At 35.4% G+C, this 23,780-nt stretch overlaps 1 pseudogene; it reads right to left on the reverse strand.

Annotated features, from left to right (window-relative positions):
• Positions 1-321: 321 nt before the first annotated feature.
• On the reverse strand, positions 322-997 carry LOC130859155 (sorting nexin-19-like; annotated as a pseudogene).
• Between the last annotated feature and the right edge of the window lie 22,783 nt (positions 998-23,780).

Here is a 23,780-nt window from a genome sequence, read left to right on the forward strand (position 1 = left end):
ATTAGAGAATAATTGGAGGAGACTGAAGAAAGATAGAAAAATGGGTGGAACTCAAAGCTACTCTGTAGGATAAGATGCGGGCAGTGTCATATACACTTGTTTAAAAAAGGTATGGAGAAGAATAAACATGTAGTGGGTACATATATACTCCAGTCACTTGCCACAAATGGAGTATAACTGTGGTGGTGGGGTGGCAGGGAGATATGCCATTGTGAAACCAGGTCTTCTGAGCTATAGCCCAGTTCCAAAGGAAACAGGCTTCTTGACTGGTCTCTCAGTGGTGGAATAACTCTTCTTCCTCAGTGGATAAGTAATTTATGCCTAAGGGGAGACACCTATCTTCTTGCAGGCGCCTGGGGTATCTGAGGCAGGGTGGTTATGATAGAATCTTCAATAAAGGCACTGAGATCCAAGAATTGCAAGATGATGTCCCAAAGGCAGTAATCAAATGCCTGTTGATGAAGGGTTTCCGTAGCAACTCCAAGACAAGACTACAGCTCAGCCTGCATTTGTTCACCCCAAGAATTTCTATGAAAATATTTGCCAGAACTCTCATCAGCAGTGCCTTCTTCTGCTCCTGGATCCTTACAGGGCACAGACACTTAGGCAACCTCCCCGCCCCCCAAGGCCAGATGGATTCCCGAAGAAGCTGCAGGCACTGTACCTTGCGCTGTGGGTGTGTTAGTTTAGCTACTTGTGTCTCTAGCCAGCTCTGAATTAGGGTACCAACGATAAGATAAAGAGCCTTTTTTATGTTTTCCATCCATAGCCATCTCCACTGTTACATTAACCCCAAGTGGAACAGAGCCAGGCCTGTGTCAGCTCACCATGTCTCTGTTCTTGGATCACCATCTCTGAGGTCTTATTCTGGCATGGGTGCATCTGACAAGTAACCATCCACTCGTCCTTTGAGAATTTGTTTAGAATCTTTTACTGGGGCTTCTGCTGGCTGGATTTCTAGTAGCTGGTATGTCAGTATGTCTAGCCAGTATATCATCATTACTATTTTACTACCTAGCCGACACTAATATTTGAGAGTGAAACAGTGGCTATGAATCACAAACACCCCATTATCCTTATGTCTTTATATTGACAGTCAAAGCCCCACTTCATTCACCTGTTTGATCAAGCCAAGGGTGGGTCTGTGTCTATTGTATGATATGGGTGGTAGTTTCCACCAATATACATAATGAGGAAAAAGTTCCCAATAAGGAGGAGCAGCTAAATAATATAACCTTGAATAAATAAATGAATGAGTGAATGAATTGACTCTCCAGTGTTTTATCAATATACAAATAACTTCATGACTCTCTGATGCCTTCCAGTCCCTTGCCAAGCCCTTAAGGTTCTATCTGCTTTTGTCCCTGCTCATCTCTCCACTCCATGTCTCCCCACATATCTTCACATTCCAAATTCCAAAATCAAGCCATAATTTTATGGTTTAACTCTGAGATGTAATCTTCTTTCTAAAGTTCCTTCTAAGCACATTTTACTTTTGTTCCCCAAAACCACTCCAAAGACAGATATTCTGGAAACATCTACCATAAATGTTATTTTATTTATCAAAATAAATGTTTCTCAATATTTCTCTCTAGCTCATGTAACCAAAAGGGGTGGGGGGGTGGGGGAGGTGTCATTTTTTTTTTCTCAAATAGTTTTAAACTTCTAACTACTGTTTAAAATTTCATTTCACATTTAAGGTCATTTAAAGCTCACTATTAGACTAGATAATTGACTATATTTTTTAATAATAGACTTGATGAAAATTATTGGACAGTGACATTTTCCAGCTTCAAGTAATGTCTTTAATATTTTACTGATTGTATCACTTAATTTTCCTTTTAAGAATAGCAGTTAAATCTCTATATGTGAGAAATTGGTATCGAGTTTAATAAACATGAAACCAGAAATGAACAGAAATTCCTTAAAAGGTAGTAGGAGGATTGGTACCAGGAAACAGATATTTCCTACTGGCAAAAAGTCAAGTGGAGTAGGAGCAGGATGAAGTTTATATGAAAATGAAGACATCATTAGTTTAGACACAAAGTCACCAGGGCCAAAACAGACATTATTTGGAAAGCCTGAGGACTAGCATTCAATTTTCAACTGACAATCAGTAAGAGTAATTTGAATAAGCTTTACTAGGTAGAAAGAGCCATGACTGCATAGTGATATTTCTAGTTCCAAGGAAGCATTCCAAGTTTGGAGCTGAATGAGCAGAGATATTTAGAATAAGAATCATTTTTCTAATCTCTATTACCATGATACATTCTTAGCCATTTCATTTCAAAGGAAGGGACTTTGAAAAGTTCTGATGTTTACAGCCTAGACTTTCCCAGATTCACTAACATTAAAAAAAGACTTTCTGAAAAGGAGCTGATTGTTCATTCTTCTGTCTTCTAAAAAGCCCCTGCCACCTCTACTATTTCAGTAATTTTCTTCTATTTTGTAACATAGCTGTTAAAATTCTGACCCAACCATATTTTATAGCTACTTCTCCTCCATTAAATGTACATAGCAATACTGAATTTGCAGAGTTTTGTAGAGATCAATTTTTATACACACAGCACACAGCCTTGTGCATATTAGGGGTCTGTAATGCTATGTGTATTATTTTATCCCCTACTATATTATATTATGTAGAAACACCCTTTATAGAAAATACAAAGTCATATGCTGTCCTCTGTACATTGCAGGAATATAAATAGTGTTTGGCTGATTTGAGGAATTTCAATCTGTACCAATACCTGACTTTTACAATAACTAAGGAAACTGAGGCCCAAAGTTATAAACTGACTGGCATAAAATGACCTTGCAAGCTAATGGCAGAACCAATTCCGGATACATGTTTTTCTGACATCTAAAATTAAGTAATTCTGTTTAATTAGCAAATTAATAACATTTTTGTAAACATAGGGGTATTCCAGCTACCTCTCAAGAATTTTTAGGAGATAGCCAAGATAGCAGTATAGAAAGACCCTGAACTCAACCTCTCCCAAAGACATACCAAAATTACAACTGCTTACAGAGCAACTATCTTTGAAAATAACCTGATGACTAGCAGGAAAGATTTTACACAACTAATGACATAAAGAAGATGTCACAGTGAGACAGGGGGTAGGAACGGAGACATGATATGGTCAGGACTCACACTCTTGAGTCAGCAAATCCCAAACAGGAAGAATATCACAATCATTAGAAGTTCCCCCCAAGGAATGAAATAACTGAGCCCAATATTAAGCTCCCCAGCTTAGAGGTCCTGCACTGGGAAGATGAGACACCCCCAGGATGTCTGGCTTTGAACCAGTGGAGCTTGTGTTCAGGAGAGCTAGAGGACTATAGGAAACAGAGACCTCACTCTTGAGGGGTACATGCAAAACCCCACATGCTCTGAGGCCCAACAAAGAGGCGGTAGTAAAAGGGGCCTAGGTCAGGCCTGCTTGTGTATCTTGGAGAGCCTCCTGAAGACGAAGGAGGCAAGTAGGACTCCCCCAGGGACATAGCTGCTGGCTGCTGCCACTTTTGGGAGCTTGTTCTACTGCAATAACACTGATGCTGGCATGTGCCATTATGTAATTCTCCCTCTAGCCCATTAGCACCACAGAACCAGGCCTGCCCACCAACAGTTTGGCACCAACCCCAAATATCCTGTGACCATGCAGACAGTGGAAGAAGGATCTGGGTCAGGACCAGCCTCCATGCTTCCCCCCTGACCCCAGTTCCTGCAACACAGCCATGCTGGGACTCAGCCCTATCCTCTGGCAGGACAGAACCAGCCCCAAGACCCCCACCCTGAGGGCCATATACACAGCCATGCAGGAAGCCTACATTGCCGTCAGCTGGCCTGAAGCCACCACATGAGGCACAGCCTCCCAGACAACTTGGCCAAGGGCTAACCCCACCTACCAGAGTGTCCACAGTAGTCATCCCCACCAGATCAAAAGGCTCACACAGCACACAGAAGGGGCACTCCTAGAACACATACCTCTGATGCCCCATAGAACATCTCCTACACTACTCCTAAGGACACTTCTCCAAGAACAGGAAATATAACTTACCTACCTGACACATAGCAAAAAACAAAGATAATTGGGCAAAATGGGGAGACAAAGGAATACGTTCCAAACAAAAACCAAATTGGGCAAAATGGGGAGACAAAGGAATACGTTCCAAACAAAAACCAAATATAACCTCAGAAAAAGAACTAAATGAGGTGGAGATAAGCAATCTACAGAATAAAGAGTTCAAGGTATGATTATAAAGATTCTCACCAAACTTGGGAGAAGAATAGATGAACACAGTAAGAATTTCAACAGAGTTAGAAAATATAAAGACAAACCAAACAGAGCTAAAAAATACAATAACTGAAATAAAATACACTACTAGGAATCAACAGTAGAATAGATGATACAGAAAAACAAATCAACTAACTGGAGAACTTGAAATCACTAAGCTGAACAGAATTTTTTGTTTTTAATGAGGATAGATTAAGTGACCTACGGGACATCATCTAAAGTACTAACATGTGCATTATAGGGGTTCCAGAGGAGAAAAGAGGGAGAAAGGGGCACAGAACTTATCTGAAGAAATAAGCTGAAAACTTCCTTATTCTGGGGAAGGAAACTGACATCCAGGTTCAGGAAGTACAGAGATTCCCAAACAAGATGAAACCCAAGTCCACACCAAATACATCATAATTAAAGATAAAAAGATCACAAATGCAGCAAAAGAAAAGCAACTGGTATGTTAAAAAAATAAAACTTCCATAGAATGTAAGCTGACTTTTCAGCAGAAATACTTCAGGCCAGAGTAGCAAGACATATTCAAAGTGATGAAAGGAAAAAAATAAAACAAATAATAGAATATACTCTACCTAAATGAAGGAGAGACAAAGAATTTTATAGACAAGCTAAAGCTAAAAGAGTTCAACATCACTAAACCAGCTTTGCAAGAAAAGTTACAGGTGCTTCTTTGAGCAGAAAAGTACATGCCACAACTAGAAATATGAAGACTGAGAAAGAAAAAATCTCATTGGTAAAAGCAAATATAAGTAAATGTGTTACATCAACCACTTACAAAGATTATCAGAAGGCAAAACAACAAAAGGAACAAAATCATCTATATCCACAGTAAGTAGTTGAGGGATACACATACATAAACATAAAACATGATGTCAAGAACATTAAATGTGGTGTGGGAGGGTTAAAATTGCAGGGTTATTAGAATGCTTTCAAACATAAGAGCTCATCAACAAAAAATAATCGCATTTATATATAGGTTGCTATATACAAACAGCATGGTAACCACAAGTCAAAAATCTATAATAGATACACACACAAAAAAAGAGAATGTAATACAAACATAAAACTAAAGATAATCCTCAAATCACAAGGGAAAAGAGAAAAAGAAAAAGAAAAAGAAAAAAGAGAAAAGACCTACAAAAACAATCAGAAGACAATTAGTAAGATGGCAATAAATACACATCCATCAATAACTTATTTAAATGTGAATGGACTAAGTGCCCCATTCAAAAGACATAGAGTGGCTGGAATACTTTTTCCATCCAAATGAAAACAAAAGAAGGTGGAGTAGCAATAAGTATATCAGAAAATATGTATATAAATAAAGACTGTAACAAGAGACAAAGAAGAACATTACATAGTGATAAAGGGATCAATTTAAGAAGTTATAACAATAGTAAATATATATGCACTCAACATAGAAGTACATGAATACATAAAGGAATATTAATAAACATAGAAAAAGAAATTGACTATAACACAATAGTAGTGGGCTCTAACATACCCCTTACATTATTGGAGAAATGATCCAGACAAAAAAAAAAAAAAAAAATAAGGAAATATTGGCCTTAAATGACATGTTAGATGAACTTAATATATAAAATATGCCATCCAAAAGCAAGAGAATACACACTCCTTTTAGATGATATGGACCATTCTCCATGATAGATCACATACTAGAACGCAAAAGAAGTCTCAATAAATCTTAAAAATTGAAATCATATCCAACATCTTTCTGACCACAACACCATGAGATTAGAAATCAATGACAAGAAAACACCTGCAAAAACTACAAACATGTGAAGGCTAAACAATATGCTACTAAACAACCAATGAGTTACTAAAGAAATCAAAGAGAAAATAAAAAAAATATCTGGAAACACATGAAAACAAAACAAAGAGATTCAAAATGTGTGATACTCAGCAAATGCAGTTCTAAGAGGGAAGTTTATGGTGATAAAAGCCTATCTCAGGAAATAAGAAAAATCTCAAACAACCTGACTTTCATATAAGGGAACCAGCAAAAGAAGAACAAACAAAATCTAAAGTTAGTAAAAAAGACATTATAAAAATCAGGCAAAAATAAATGAAATAGAGACTAAAATACAATAGAAAAGATCAATAAAACTAAGATTTGATTATTCCTAAAGATAAGAAAGTGATAAATATTTAGCTAGACCCATCAAGAAAAACAGAGGGACCAAATAAATAAAAGCAGAAATAAAGAGAACAAGTTACAACTAACACCTCAGAAATACAAAGGATCATAAGAGATTACTATGAATAATTAATATATGCCAATAAAATGAACAACCTGGAATAAATTGATAAATTCCTAGAAAAGTACAATCTCTCAAGATAGAATCAGGAAGAAATAGAAGGGCTTCCCTGGTGGTGCAGTGGTTAAGAATCTGCCTGCCAATACAGGGGACATGGGTTTGAGCCCTGGCCCAGGAAGATCCCATATGCTGTGGAGCAACTAAGCCTGTGCACCACAACTACTGAGCCTGCACTCTAGAGCCTGTGAGCCACAACTATTGAGCCCACATCCTGCAACTACTGAAGCCTACGAGCCTAGAGCCTGTGCTCTGCAACAAGAGATGCCACTGCAATAAGAAGCCTGTGCACTGCAATGAAGAGTAGCCTCTACTCTTCACAACTTGAGAATGCCCACATGCAGCAATGAAGACCCAACACAGCCAATAAATAAATAAATACATAAATAAATAAATACACAAACAAATTTATTAAAAAATAAATAAATAAAAATAAAATTTGTATGGAAACACAAAAGACCCTGAATAGCGCAAGCAATCTTGGGAAAAAAGTACAAAGCTAGAGCTATCATGCCCACTGACTTCAAAATATGCTATGAAGCTACAGTAATTAAAACAGTATGGTACTGACACAAAAAACAGACATAGAACACATGGAACAGAATAGGGAGTCCAGAAATAAGCCTATGCTTATATAGTCCATTAATCTATAACAAAAGAGGCACGAATGTACAGTGGGAAATAAACAGCCTCTTCAACAAATGGTGTTGGAAAAACAGAACAGCTACATGCAAAAGAATGAAACTGGACTACTTTTTCACACCATATACAAAATAAACCAAAAAGGAATAAAGACATAAATGTAAGACCAGAATATTACAAAGCACAGGAAGCTTGGCTCACTGCTCTGTGATAACTTAGATGGGTGGGATGGGAGGGGGTGGGAGGGAGGTCCAAGAGGGAGAGGATATATGTATACATATAGCTGATTCACTTCATTGTACAGCAGAAACTAACACAACACTGTAAAGCAATTATACTACAATTAAAAAAAAAAAAGAATGTAAAAGAAGGAATAAATAATTGATTCTGAAAAAAAAAAAAAAATAAGACCAGAAATCATAAAACTCCTAGAAGAAACATAGGCAGTACACTCATTGACATTGGCTTCAGCAGTATTTTTGGATCTGTTTCCTCAGGCAAGTGAAACAAAAGCAGAAAGAAACAAAAGGACTTTGTTTAGTCAAACATCAGACTAAAAAGCTTTTGCACAGTGAGGGAAAATATCAGCAAAATAATAAAATAGTCTACTGAACAGGAGAAGATATTTATAAAGAATATATCCAATAAGGGATTAATAGACAAAAGATGCAAAGAACTCATGCAATGCAACATCAAAAAAACCAACAACCTTATTAAAAAGTGGGCAGAGGATGTTAATAGACATTTTTCCAAAAAGATACACAAGTGGCCAACAGACACATGGAAAGAGTCTCAGCATCAGTAATCATCAAGGAAATGCAAATCAAAACCACAATGAGCTACCACCTCATGCCTGTCAGAATGGCTGTCATCAAAAAGACAAGAAATGACTGTTGGCAAGGATGTGAAGGAAAGGGGACCCTGGTGTGCTTTTAGTAGGAGTGTAAGTTGGTATACACAACTATGGAAAACAGTATAGAGGTTCTTCAAAAAGTTAAAAATAGAACTGCCAATTGATTCAGCAATTTTACTTCTTGGCACTTACTTAAAGAAAATAATCACATTGTTTCAAAGAGATAAATGCACAACAATGTTCTCTGCTGCATTACTTACAATTGCCAAAATATGGAAGCAAACTAAGTGTTCATGGATAGATGAACAGGTAAAGAAGATGTGGTGTACATATAGATATACATATCTATATGTACATACATATTATATATAAGCTATATAATATGTATGTATATACACAATGGAATATCACTCAGCCATAAAAAATGAAATCTTGGCCTTTGTGACAATGTGGATGGATCTAGAGTGTATACGATAAATACAATGTCACACAGAAAAAGAGAAATGCAACATGATCTCACTTATATGTGTATCTAAGAAACAAAACAGGGCTTCCCTGGTGGCGCAGTGGTTAAGAATCTGCCTACCAATGCAGGGAACACGGGTTCGAGCCCTGGTCTGGGAAGATGCCACATGCTGCAGAGCAACTAAGCCCATGCGTCACAACTACTGAGCCTGCGTTCTAGAGCCTGTGTGCCACAACTACTGAGCCCATGTACCACAACTACTGAAATCCACACACCTAGAAGCCCGTGCTCTGCAACAAGAGAAGCCACCACAATAAGAAGTCCGTACACTGCTAAGAAGAGTAGCCCCCGCTCACCACAACTAGAGAAAGCCTGCGATCAGCAACGAAAACCCAACACAACCAATAAATAAATAAATAAATTAAAAAAATAAATACAAACCAAAATAAACAATCAAATAAAACAAAATAAAAACAGGACCATAAATACAGAAAACAAATGGGTGGTAGCCAGAGGTGGGTGGGAGGAGAAATATATGAAGGGGATTAGGAGGTACAAACCTCCGGTTATAAAATAAGTAAGCCACAGTGATGTAATAATTCAGCATAAGGAATACGGTCAAAAATACTGTAATAACTTTATATATGGGGTCAGTATGTTACTCAACTTATCATGGTGAATACTTCATAATGTATGCAAATATCAAATCAGTATACCTTAAAGCAACATAATGTTGTGCATCAACCACATTTTAATTTTAAAAAAGGAAAAATAATAATCTTAGGATTATTCCTGGGTCCCAGCAGTTGGTGGAGGTGTTTTCCTTGCCTTCCACTGGTAGCTAGTTTGGAGGGTGATTTTGATGATTTATACCTAAGCCACAATGACAGTATCAGAAATGATGAGTAATTTCTGGTATTTAGTAGGTACGCACAAAATTACCTTGTTTTGACAATGTTGCACAGTTAAATATCTGTTTCCCTTGATGCTTTTCAACTGGTAACCAAAGCCTTGTTTATATAACTTCTTTTACCTGCCTTGAGCAAGATTATGTAAACATCTTTGAGTTTCCATCTCTTCATCTGTACCTTTAAAACAGACTTAGCATAATTTCATCAGGTGGTTGATAAGCCTTCCTTTTTAATGTGTTTTAAAATCTTACTACTTGGTATACAGCACTGTACTTGCTCAGCTGATGGCCTTCTTCTTCTTCCCATGTAAGCCGCATTACACTGACGAGATTTCCTGTCATTAGAGAAAGATTGGCAGAAGAGCTAAGGCTGAGATGCAAAGTAATTGTGACTCGAGGATGCATTCCCTAAATAGCATCAAAAAAGAAGTATTTTTTTGGGACTACCTATTATCTATAGTATATGCACATACCTGGTATTAACTAGCTCCTCAAGGGCTCATGCCTGCCTCTTCTGTTCACTATTCCATAGTGACCAGCACTTTATTGCATCCAAGAGACATGTACAGTGTTTCTGCATGTGATTTTTTCTGGGATATTTTTCTTTATTGATTATTAAAAAGAAGGGAAAAATTCACAGCTTACCTTAGGGTAATGGGTTCATTTTGTAAAGTCAGAAGTAAAATATTGATTTACATAGTAAATAAATGAAGAGACAATCACATCACTGAAATCCAAGGAGGAGAAAATCTCTCCATTCTAGTGTGGTCTTTGTCAATTTCACAGAAAAGTCTTTACATCTGGCTTTAAAGAATGATAGATAACTTACAGAGCCCTGGCTGAAACAATGTAAACTCTACACTTCCACATTTATGAATCAAAAAATTTCACCTGCCAAAATAAAATGCCAAACACACATCAATGTCTATTTTACAAATTAACATATTCTATCATTGCACCTTAATGGAAAATGTGTCATAGATCTGCTTATCAATGTCCCATGATGAAGAGTGACATCATGTGGTTTGTCAAAGGTTTGGCTGGTAGGAGAATGGAGATGAAATGGTTATGGTATATTATACTCTGTAAAGAGTCTATGGTTACTCCTGAGGGGCCTGGAAGTGAACAGGGTCACCTTTCACCAACGGAAATCGACGTAGTACTGTTTAATTTCTGCATCTCATGAAAATCCCATAATTTACTTTTAGAGGATAATCTTATTAACCTATGGATTTCTTGTTCCTACACAGTTCTATTTCACTTTGCCAAATATTTAGTAGACAATATTATTTTTATAACGTGCACATTGAAATCTAGGGGAAAACTTAAATACCTTATAAAAATGGAGCAACTAACCAAAATGATGGCATCCCCACTCAAAAGTTTGTTGTAAACCACTGGAAAATATTTAGATAAGGAAAACACCATGCCATGAGAGAAAAGGCCAATATGAAATGAAAGTAAGGAGTATCAGTTGTTTAGGCAAAATGATTACAGTTTCTTTTTTTTTTAATTTTTTAAAAATTTATTTGTTTTTTATTTATTGGCTGCATTGGGTCTTTGTTGCTGCACACGGGCTTTCTATAGTTGCGGAGAGTGGGGGCTACTCTTCATTGCAGTGTGCAGGCTTTTTATTGCGGAGGTTTCTCTTGTAGAGCACAGGCTCTAGGTCCTCGGGCTTCTGTAGTTGCAGTGTGTAGACTCAGTAGTTGTGGCTCACGGGCTTAGTTGCTCCGTGGCATGTGGGATCTTCCCAGACCAGGGCTCGAACCCATGTCCCCTGCATTTGCAGGCAGATTCTTAACCACTGCGCCACCAGAGATGCCCCGATTATAGTTTCTTTATACAATAAAGAAAACATATCTAAATTGGTAATAGCAACAGAAAAATTTTAAAAAGAGTTTTCCTTCTTCATACTCACTTTTTAGTATTTTCCAAATGTTTATAAATGTCTGTTAACTTAGAATTGAGAAATGATTGTTTTCATCTGACAGCTAAAAAATGATGATTCTGATTTTTTAAGAAAATCTACAATTCATTTTTCTTATGACTTACCCCACGCCAATCTTGAGTTCAGATTTACTACTTTTATTTTTAACAGTGTTTTCATGTTTGTGTATGTTTGGTTTTGGTTTGGTTTCCTTTTTTTTTTTTATATCCAGTGTTGTTGTTGTTTGTGGTGGGCCTATGTTATTAATAACCACTGACTTTCACAAGTCACCAAATGGCTCTTATAAGCAAATGTTCTAAGTTATTCCTATACCTATTTAGTAGTAACTTAAAGCTTCACTTATGAATTAGATGTGAAAACTTTAATGTTTCCATGTGAAACAACTGTTCTACCAAATTTCTTCACAAAGAGCAATAAGAGAAGAATTGAGACCCTGATATATTGCCCAACTCTTTCTCTCTCATTTCTGGATTCATCTAGGTCTTGTTTCTTATTAAGGCCGAAAGATACAGAGAGATGAAGAAAAAATAACAATATTGATAACATCATGATATCAGTTAACATTATTTGTGCAATCTCTCTATGTCAGACATTATTCTAAGTACTTACTAATAACAGGTGTTATTTATTGTTGTTATTCTCTCTAATTTGAAAGGAAGAAACACTGTTTTCTTTTCCTGGGCATCATACTTGCATGCTTAACAGCATAGAGATTTTGAGAGACAACTCCACTTATGTGTCTCTGACCTGACTTCCAGAAAGTTCAAGAAGACACTTCACTGTCTCCTTTCCAACTCACTGCTTCATTCTCTTACTATTTCTCATTTTGTCATTCAACCGCTGAATCATTTATTGAATGTATTTTACATGGGCACTGAAGGTACAGAAAATAATAATTAAAAAAAAGAAAATAACTGCCTTTGTGGCATTTATGTTGTAAGGGAGGAAAAATAAGTAAAATATTTAATATGTCAGAGAGTGATGATGACTTTACAGTGTGAAAAATATAGCAGGGAAGTGAGGAGAGAGAATGATGATGAGTGGGATTTTAAATAGGGTAATTAGGACCAGTCATGCTGAGAAAGCAAAGTGTAGCAAAGACCTGAAAGAGATGAGGGAGTGGGCGTGAGCCATGTTACCTGGGGGAAGATCATTATTCAGTGACACAGAAACTCAAATGCCCTGAGGCATAGCGCACCCAGTAGAAGCAGGCTTTTCCTAGAGAAGCCTCGAAAAACGAAGTGATGTGGGTTGGAGGGAGAGTGGGGCAGGAGATGAAGGTACAGATGTTTCAAGGGCCAGATTAGAGAGACAGAGGCCATCAGAAGGACTCTGGCTTTTATGAGTGTTTGGGGGAAACACTTGGTAGATTTCATCCAGAGAAGTAGTGTAGTCTTACATGTCTTTTAAAATAGAGTCTCTATTGTGGAGGGAATAGACAACACACGGGACATGACAGAAGCAGGAAGCCCAGTGGTAATCCAGTGAGTGGGTGATTTTAGGAGACTTCGGTGATAATCCAACAGAGAGATTATGGTGATGTGTTTCAACAGAGTAGCAGAGACGTGGTAGGTTCTGGATATAGCTGGAAGAAGGAGTCAAAAGGATTCCTGAGAAATCAATGTGGGGTATGATAGAAAGAGGGGAGTGTAGAAAGTCTAAGATTTTTGTCTTGAGCATCTGTAGTGATGGCTTTGTTAATTATTTAATGATTTTTATTAGTTAGCTATTGCTGCTTAAAATATCCCCAAATTTAGGGCCCTAAAACAGCACATGTTTATTATCTCACGATTATTTCTGCGATCACTTCTCTGGACGTGGCTTAGCTGGCTTCTCTACTTCAAGGTCTCTGACAGGCTGCAGTCCTCGTATCAGACAGATCCATGGTCTTAGCAGCAGGTTCAAATGGGGAAGGATCTGCTTCTAAACCATATACATGGTTGTTTGCAAGATTCAGTTTCTTGTGGTTAGATTAGAGATCTCAGTTGCTTGCTGGCTGTTGGCTGAAAGCCACCTTTGCTTCCTTTCCATGTGGATCTCTCCAACATGACAGCCTACTTTATCAAGCAAGCAATAGAACGAGCATCAGTTAGTAGGCAACAGTTTTTTGTAACCTAATCACAAAGGGATTCTTCTATCCATACTCTGTTAGCTAGCACCAAATTACGCAAGGGATTAGACATGGCCATAAATACCAGGGGAATATTGGGGGAAAGGAATATTTAGATGCCTTCCCACTAACAGAATATCCTTTCATATCCATCAGTTTTTTTGTATGTTACTCATAATAACCCTCTGTATTGACCACATTTCCCTTGCTTTAAAGATGAAGACGATGAGGTCCCTAGACTTAAGTGATTTATCTAGAGTTATAAGACCAATAAAAGACAGAACTGGGCTTCAGCTCCAAAGCCTAATTCTTTCCCTCTGCAAGGATATCTCATTTTCCAAACTTGGTTGGGTAACCACCCAAGAAATGTTATCTGTTTAAGAGCCTTAAGGAATACAGACAAATTATATTTCTCTAAAGCTTGACCTGTGGTATCCTTGAGTTTTATTCTTTTGATCTTTAGCTGCCTTTGACTTTTCTCACTAGAAAGTTAAGAATGGAAGGAGCTCTGGATAATTCAGAATAGTTTATTTCCAGAAATATTATGGTTTACTAGAGAACAGGTGTTTGAGAAGTGTTTGAAACACTTATTATGAGCCCAAAAGAATTTATCATCTGGTCAGTGGAGGTAAGATATCAGACATTCATAGATCCTCCTTGGACCTGATTAAAGAAGTCAATTCAATTAAATTTAATCAACATTTACTCAGATCTACTTTGTGACTGGCCCTGTGCTGGGCATCAAAGATACAAAATGAGTGAGAAACAAGAAATCCTGTCCTCGAGAAGGTCAATATTATAAGAGAGAGTTTAAAGAAAGGGACATTCAGTAGCCCCTCATACTGTTCTCTATGTACACCTAACTTCTTCTAAGGCTAATACTAGTTGTCACTGGAAGCAAAGGAAGTCCAGAAAAAAAATCTTATCTGTGTAACTATGGACCATCTGAACAGAATGGTTCTGCTCAGGTCCTTCCAATATGCCTTCTCCCTCCTGCTTCATCTTAGGAAGCATTTTATATTCTCTCTTCTCTTTTGCACCCAAGCACTTCATGAGAATAGTGAAAAGATTTTAACACTTGATATCTCAAAGACCTCTTAAAGGAAATATTGAAAAAAAAAGGGTCTAAGAAAACCTCTACAGAAACACCCAAATTACAGCCAAGTGTACGTGCACTTGGCATTATATAAACATCTTTTGATCATAATTGTGGAATATTTGAAGTTGAATGTGTTTGCTGAGAGCCACTTCTCAATTGTAATTCTTCACTTAAATAAAAAAAATTAAAGACTAATTGGATTATTGCTGTAGAAATGCTTTTTAAATCTATGTATATTATATCCATATGTATTATATCCATACTGTTTAACATCTGAATTAGCAGAGATAAACAAGAAGGGGAAAGATAAATATAATGAAATAAATAAATGATTTAATAGCAGTCCTTAATTGAAAGACCTTTTTGAATGCGTGTTGTATCTTTTGATCTAAAAATATATATCCTCAAATAAAATATTTCTTTATAAAGATGCCCCTAATAGAGCATAAGAAGTTAAATTAATAATATTTATTGTCATGACATTGAGATGCCAAGATTAATTAGAAAATGTGTTTGATCACAAAAATACTACCAATTTTCTCCCTGTTTTCCATGATGAATTTAAATATGCACTTGATAAAGTACAGCAAAAAGGGAGAAAAAAGTATACATGACTTTTTTTGAGGGTGTTACAAGAACAGGCATAATTAACTGCACATTTATTAAGAAAGCCTTTATATTTTCTTATTTCTTCTGTATGACCGGTATAGTTTTGTGTTTATAAAACAAAGCCATTGTTAAAGTTATATAATTAAACAAGCTAATACAGTTCTATTTATTAAATTAAACAGGCAAGTTTACTCATCTTTTGATCTAAGTTCCATATGTGTAAATCAAAGTCAATTACTTTGGGTTGGGGGGAAACAGAGGTTGGTGGGAGAAGTGAATGAATATAGATATTCACTAGGAAGATGAAACCATTATCACTGGGGGAATATTTACTGATCACCTCATCTACTCCAGTAGCTTCCAAGCACAGAACTAAATGTAATAGTTAATTCACCTTAGGTTTGGTGGAGATTATCATGGTGCAGCAGCTGCTGTTAATAAGTGCTGTTGTTGAAAAAACTAACATGATTCTTTATAGACACAGTCAATTCCTCACAGTTATTTATAGAACAGTATAACCATAGCAGCCCAGGACAGGAGAAGGAGTTCTGATATTATGGACTAGCACATCCACTTGATTAAGGACCTCAATGTATTAAGAACTTCCCCAAAGACATAAGGTAGTTATTGTCGATGATGTTGGTTATGTATTCAAATATCTTCCTCCTGACTCCATTAAGTGATGATGTCTTTTCTTAGCTCATCTTTATGGGAGAGCCCACTGTCTTCTCTATTCAACACTGTACATAAAATCAATGAATCTTCATGAAAAGTGGAAATTGAAATAAAAAACACTGTAACACCATTTATATTAGCACTCAAAACATGAAATGTTAAGGTATAAATACAACAAACTATATACAATATTTATATGAGGAAAACTATAAAACTCAAAGGAAATATATTAAAGAACTACATAAAAGAAGTAATGTTCCATATTCATGGATAGAAAGACCAGATATTGTCAAGATTCCAGCTCTTCCCAACTTGATCTATAGATACTACACAATATCAATCAAAATCCCAGCAAGTTATGTTATGGATATGAACAAAATCATGCTAAAATGTTATATGGAGAGCAAAAGCCCAAAATAGCCAATGCAATATTAAAAAAGAATAGCAAAGTTGGAGGACTAAGTCTACCCAACATTAAGGTTTCCTCTAAAGCTTCAATATCAAGACAATGTAGGTTTGACCAAAACAAAAACATAACAAACAAACAAATAAATAAACAAAACAACTCAGTGGGTCAGAATATAGATCCATAAAAATGTAGTCAGTTATCACTGACAAACAGGAAAAGCTAATACAATGAATAAACTATAGTTTTGTTTTGTTTTGTTTTGTTTTTCAAGAAATGGTACAGGAATAACTAGATATTACATGCAAAACAAAATAAAAAAGGAAACTAGACACAGACTTTACTCTCTTCACAAAAAAATAACTCAAAATAAATCACAGACCTAATGTAAAATGTGAAACTAAAAAACTACTAGAAGATAACAGAAAAGAAATTCTAGAAGACCTTGATTTTGGTGATAATTTTTTAGATATGACACCAAAGGTACAAACCTAGATAAGATGGATTTCATTAAAATTGAAAATTTCTACCCTGCAAAAAACACTGTTAAGAAAGTGAAAAGGGGCTTCCTAGGTGGCACAGTGGTTAAAAATCCACCTGCCAATTCAGGGGACACGGGTTTGAGCCCTGCTCCAGGAAGATCCCACATGCCGTGGAGCAACTAAGCCCATGTACCACAACTATTGAGCCTGTGCTCTAGAGCCTGTGAGCCTCAACTATTGAGCCCACGTACCACAACTACTGAAGCCCATGTGCCTAGAGCTTGTGCTCCACAACAAGAGAAGCCACAGCAATAAGGAGCCAGTGCACCACAAAGAAAAGCAGCACCTGCTCACCAAAACTAGAGAAAGCCAGTGTGCAGTAACAAAGACCCAACACAGACAATAAATAAATAAATAAATTTATTAAAAAAATTTAAAAGACAAGCCATAGACAGGGAGAAAATATTTGCAAAAGACATATCCAATAAAGGATCATTTTCCAAAATATACAAAGAGTGTATAAATCTCAACAATAAGAAAACAACCTATTAACAAACTGAATTCAACAATACACTAAAAGAATTATATATCATAATCAAGTGAGATTTATTCCAAAGATGCAAGGAGAGTTCAACATCCACAAATCAATCAATGAGATACATCACAGTAACAAAATGAAAGATAAAAAACATAATCTTCTCAGTAGATAATGAAAAAAAATTACAAAATTTAACATCCACTTATGATAAAAAAAAGAAAACTCAACCAAATGAGTATAGAGAGAAATACCTCAACATAATAAAGGCCATATATGACAAGGCAAGCTAACATCATACTCAATGGCAAAATGCTGAAACTTTTCTTCAAAGATCAGGGACAAGACAAGGGTGCTCACTTTCATCACTTTTATTCCAAATAGTATTAGAAATCCTAGCCAGAGCAATTAGGTAATAAAAATAAATAAAAGGCATCCAAATTGGAAAGTAAGAAGTAAAACTGTCATTATTTGCAGTTGTCATAATATTATTTTTAGAAAACCCTAAAGAATCCACCAAAAATACTGTTAGAAATAATAAAGGAATTCAGTACAGTTGCAGAATACAACATTAATATACAGAAGTCTGCTGCATTTCTATACACTAATGACAAACTATTAGGAAGATAAATTAAGAAAATCCCATTTACAATTACATTAAAAAGAATAAAATGCCTAAGAATAAATTTAACCAAGAAGTTGAAAGACTTATACAATGAAAGTTGTAAGATGTTGATGAAAGAAGTTGAGAAAAACATAAACAAATGGGAAGATATTTCACGTTCTTTGATTGGAAAGTTAAGAGTGTTAAAATGCCCATACTAACCCAAAGCAATCTACAGATTAAATACGATCTCTATTAAAATTGCAATGGCATTTTAAACAAGAATAGAACAAAGAATTAAAAATTTTGTATGAAATCACAAAAGAATGTCAATAGTTCAAGCACTCTTGAGAAAGAAGAGCAAAACTGGAAGCATCAAAATTTCTGATTTCAAATTATATTACAAAGCAATAGCAATCAAAACAGTATGGTATTTGCATGAAAGACACACACAAATCAATGGACCATAATAGAGAGTCTAGGAATAAACCCAAGCATATATGGTCAGTTAATTTATGACAAAGGAAAAGTATGGTCTCCTTACTAAGTTATGTTGGGAAAACTGGACTGCCACATGCAAAGGAATAAATCTGGACCTCTAACATCATGCACAAAACTAACTCAAGATAAATTAAAGACATAAGGCCTGAAAACCATAAAACTCCTAGAAGAAAACACAAGAAATAAGCTCTTTGGTATCAGTCTTGGTAAATATTATTATTATCGGATTTGACACCAAAATCAAAAGAAATAAAAGCAAAAATAAGCAAGTGAGACTACATCAAACTGAAGTGCTTCTGCACAGCAAAGATAATCAACAAAATAAAGACAGTTTACCAAATGTGAGAAAATATTTGCAAACTATATCTGAAAACGGATTAATAACCCCAAAATATAAAGAACTCATAAAATCCAATTTCAAAATTTCAATTAAATAATGGGTAGAGGATTCAAATAGACATGTTTCCAAAGAATACATACAGATGGCCAACAAGTATATGAAAAGGTGCACAACATCACCAATCATCAGGGAGACACAAATCAAAACCATAAGATATCACTTCACATCTGTTAGAATGGCTGTTATCAAAAAGACAAGAAATAACAAATATTAACAAAGGTGTGGAGAAAAGGAAAACCTTATGCAGTATTTGTGGGAATGTAAATTGATGCTGCCATTGGTGTAAATCAGTATGAATGTTTCTCAAAAGGTTGAAAAATAGAAGTGCCATATGATCCAGTAATTCTGCTTTCAGGTATTTATCCAAATAAAATGAAAACACACTCATTTGGAAAAACATTTGTATGTACCCTCACATTAACTGAAGCATTGTTTACAATAGTCAAGATATGGAAACAACCTAAGCACCCATCAATGGATGAATGAATGAAGAAAATATGGTGCATGTATGCAATGGAATGTTATTCAGCCATAAAAAAGAATGAAATCTTGCCATATTTAGCAATATAGATGGACCATAAGGACATTATAAGTGAAGTTACTCAAGTCAGACAGAGAATGATAAATAATGTACAGTGTCACATATATGTGGAACTTAAGAAAAAAAAAAGTAAGCTCATAGATACAGAGACTAGATTAACAGCTTAGTGCTTGCCAAAGTGTGGGGGGGTAGGCAAAATGGGTAAAGGGAGTTAAAAGTACAAACTGGAAGTTATAAAATAAATAAGTCATGGAGATGCAATATATAATAATAACAATATTGTATATGTAAACATTTCCAAAAGAGTATACCTTAAATATTCTCATTACAAGGAAAAAAATGTAACTATGTGTGGTTATGGATATTAACTAGACTTATTGTGGTGATCATTTTGCAATATATACATATATCAAATCATTATGTTGTACACCTAAAACTAACATGTCATGTCAACTATTTATCAATTAAAATAATGATAGTCTGACTTCTAACTGGATTTAAATATTCAAAAATGGGCATACCTATACTCCTAAGTAAGAATAGATCTATTAACTTATTAAACATTCTACCAAAATTTGACAGCAGCTAAACGCCCAACAAATTTTATGTTTCAGACCAATATTTTTCATGGCTATCAGGCACAAATCTATGTGTATCCAGAGTAATGCTCTTTATGACTCACTGGGAAAGTTGGCAGGAAAAAGAATATTAGTTTACTTATAGCTTTAGTTGATCTTTTCTTAGCATTTGTTCTATATGCAGGGCATGGTTTCCACAGAGTCTCAACCTCAAAAAGACTGTTAAAAGCCCATTCATGGAAACTTGAGAAACTTGTTATCCTTCAGAAGTCAAGATACATCATGGATATAATAACTCAAGATTGTATTAAATGAGTACACTTCATCCTAGGTTTATAAAGCTCCAGAAACTCACTTCCTCAATCTAGGGCAGAGTGGAATGTGTGGCTTTTAATGTCAGTCTTTTCAGTCATGACAATCACATCTTGACATTTTCAAGCTACTTCAGAATTTATGGAACCATGAATAACATTTCATTTTTGAAGATTCCAAGTTATTTAGTTTTTAAAATGATAGGAAAGGCTTTAAAAGGCATTAGCGACAATAATATCAAGAATGTCTTATAAAGGAATGTCTTACAAGCACACAAGAGGTACAGGTATATAGAACAAAAGAAAATCTATGTACAAGTGTATGACCATTGGGCAATTTTACCTTAAGAAAACTGTCACATCCCTAGCAAATTTGGTGATTAGGGAAGTATTTAAATTGTTCCTATTTTTCTATAGATATGACTCCACTATAGATTAGTATTAAATGTTATGGGAGAGTTATTGGGCAAGGATTATAAGCTCAAAATAGATTTTTGATTATATACTCCTCATTTCATAAGAAGTAAAGCCAATAAGAATGATGTTCTGATTTCAAAAAAAATAATAAAAAGAAAACAAACAACCTTATTAAAAAAATGGGCCAAACACCTGAACAGAGACCACATCAAAGACATAGGGATAGCAAAGAAGCATATGAAAAATGGCCCACATCAGATATCATTAGGGAAACACAAATTAAAACAACATTGCAATGCCAACACACGTCTATGAGAATGGCCAAAATTCAGAACACTGACATCGCCAAGTGCTGGCATAAATGTTGAACAGGAACAATCATTTATTGCTGGTAGGAATGCAAAATGTTATATCTCCTTTGGAAGATGGTTTGGCAGTTTCTTACAAAATTAAACACACTTTTACTTTAATATCCAGCAATCACACTCCTTGGTATTTACCCAAGGTAGTTAAAAACTTATGTCCACATAAAAACCTGTACACAGATGTTTAGAGCATTTTACAATTACCAACAGTTGGAAGTAACTAAGATGACCTTTAGTAGGTGAATGATAAACTGTGGTATAAACAATGAAATACTATTCAGCACCAAATATAATTGATTTATCATACAATGAAAATACATAGAGGGAATTAAATGCATATTACTAAGTAAAAGAAACCAATCTGAGAAGGCTTCATACTGTACAACATTCTGGAAAAGGCAAAACTATGGAGACAGTAAAAAGATCAGTGGTTGTGGGACTTCCCTGGTGGTCCAGTGCTTAAGACTTTGCCTTCCAATGCAGTGGGGTGTGGGTTCAATCCCTGGTCTGGGAGCTAAGATCCCACCTGCCTCGGGGCCAAAAACCAAAACATAAAACAGAAGCAGTGTTGTAACACATTCAATAAAGTCTTTAAAAATGGTTCACATAAAGAAAAAAAAGTCAAAAAAAAAAAAAAAAAGATCAGTGGTTGCAAAGGGTAAGAGGAGGAAGAGGTGAATAGGCAGAGCACTGATGATTTTAGGGCAGTGAAACTACTCTAGACAATACTATTATAATGGTGGATACATATCATTATAAATTTGCTAAGCCTATAGAATGTGCAACATCAAAAGTGAACTCTAACGTTAACTCTGGATGTGGGGTAATAAGGATGTGTCAACGCAGATTCATCAGTTTTAACAAATGTACCAGTCTGATGGGCAATGTTGAAAATGGGGAGACTATGCACCTGTGAGGGTAGGAAATTTATCGGACATCTATGTGCAGTCTTCCCAATTTTGGTGTGAACCTAATACTGCTCAAAAAAAAAAGTCTATTTTTTTTAGCAAAAGTCATAACTCATAAATACTAAAGCAATAAAGAAAACTATAGACATCATAGATTTTTTGTTCTATTTGTATCTCATTTGTTTATGACATTCCTTTATAAGACATCCTTGATAGTATTCTTGCTAATTCCTTTTTTTAAGAACTTTTATTGAGATAGAGTTGACATACAATAAACTGCATATATTTAAAGTGTACAATTTGATAATTTTTTTCTTATTAGTAATGTATATATGGCAATCCTAATTTCCCAATTCGTTTGCTAATTCCCTTTTATAATCACAAGACATTTAGAGGACTGGTTTAGGAAGTCCAACATCCTAAAAACATCAACTCCAGAGAGAAACAGAAAGTGAGACAGAGAAAGAGGGAGAGGGAGATAGACACAGAGAGAATCAAACATGTGGTGAGACGAAATTAACAAACTATCCAGAACTTAAGGACATGAGTTTTGGGAACACACAAGTTCACCGAATATCCATGACTACTCTAAAAAATAAAAAATAAAAAAAAAATAAAAAACTCACATGAAAGCTCATCATAGAATAATTTTAGACAATTAGCAATAGGGAAAAATGCTAAAAATTTATGGAACAAACAATAAAATACCATTAAAAATCATGTGTATCAGGATGGAAATGACTTTCTCAACAGCCCTGGAAGGTAAAAGACAATGGACAATGCTTCGAGTATTTGAAGAAAACAAATGTATAGCTTGATACCAAGGAAAACTTTCAGTACAATGTAGAGAGATTTTGAGACTACAAGGTTTCAAAAATTTACATTCCAGTATACTTTTTCAGGAGGTACTGTGAGGTAAATTTTATAAAAATAGGGAGTATACAAAATAAGAAGCTATTGAGTCTAGAAGTGGATTTCTCATCTCAGAAAAAACGGTGAAGCAAGTTTTCATGTCAATGTGTAAAGGAACATCCTAAGGGTAGAGCAGTGTCACAGCATTAGATGTCTTCAGATTCCCAGTGTGTTCAAGAGTGCTCCAAGGAAGCTTTAGCCTTTGTGAGTGTAGTAGTGGTGAGCACGTAATGATTAATTTAAGTAAATAAGATTAAAGTTATTGATTCTAGGCCATTAAACATTAGTCGGTAATGTCATCAAGCTATTTCTTATGACAGCTAGTTCACCTGAGACAGACCCATGTTATGCCCAGAACTGCATCATTTTATCTGATATAGTATTCTAGTAGTCCCAAAAGTTTCCAGTTCAGATTATAAAAAAAAAAAAATCTAAATTTTATCGTCACTCTGTCCACAGAATACATAGGCGTATAGTTAGCAAAAGATGAGCTGAGATCATTATGGCGCATATTATTGCAATTTTGTTCAAATTAATTAAAAATGCCGAAGTATATCTGTAATATGCCATAACTATGCATCTGAAGAAACAAAACTGTAAATACTAATTTTCTTCCAAATATCTTTTAATGTGATTTCAATTCAAATCTCAACAAGATTTAATCACAGAGCTTGATATTGTGATTCTAAAATTCACATGGATGTTCAAAGGGCCAAGAATTGCCAAGACACTTTGGGAAGGGAAGAGAGGGAGCAGCATCTTAGTCAATAAGATATTAGAATTTCTCTAGAAGCCCTAGTTCTTAAGATAATTAGCTGTTCTCAGCAGTGACTGGGAAGAGTTTAGAATATATTAGTATTAAAATAGA

The sequence above is a fragment of the Hippopotamus amphibius genome, chromosome 8 (assembly GCF_030028045.1).
Source record: "Hippopotamus amphibius kiboko isolate mHipAmp2 chromosome 8, mHipAmp2.hap2, whole genome shotgun sequence".
NCBI lineage: Eukaryota > Metazoa > Chordata > Mammalia > Artiodactyla > Hippopotamidae > Hippopotamus > Hippopotamus amphibius.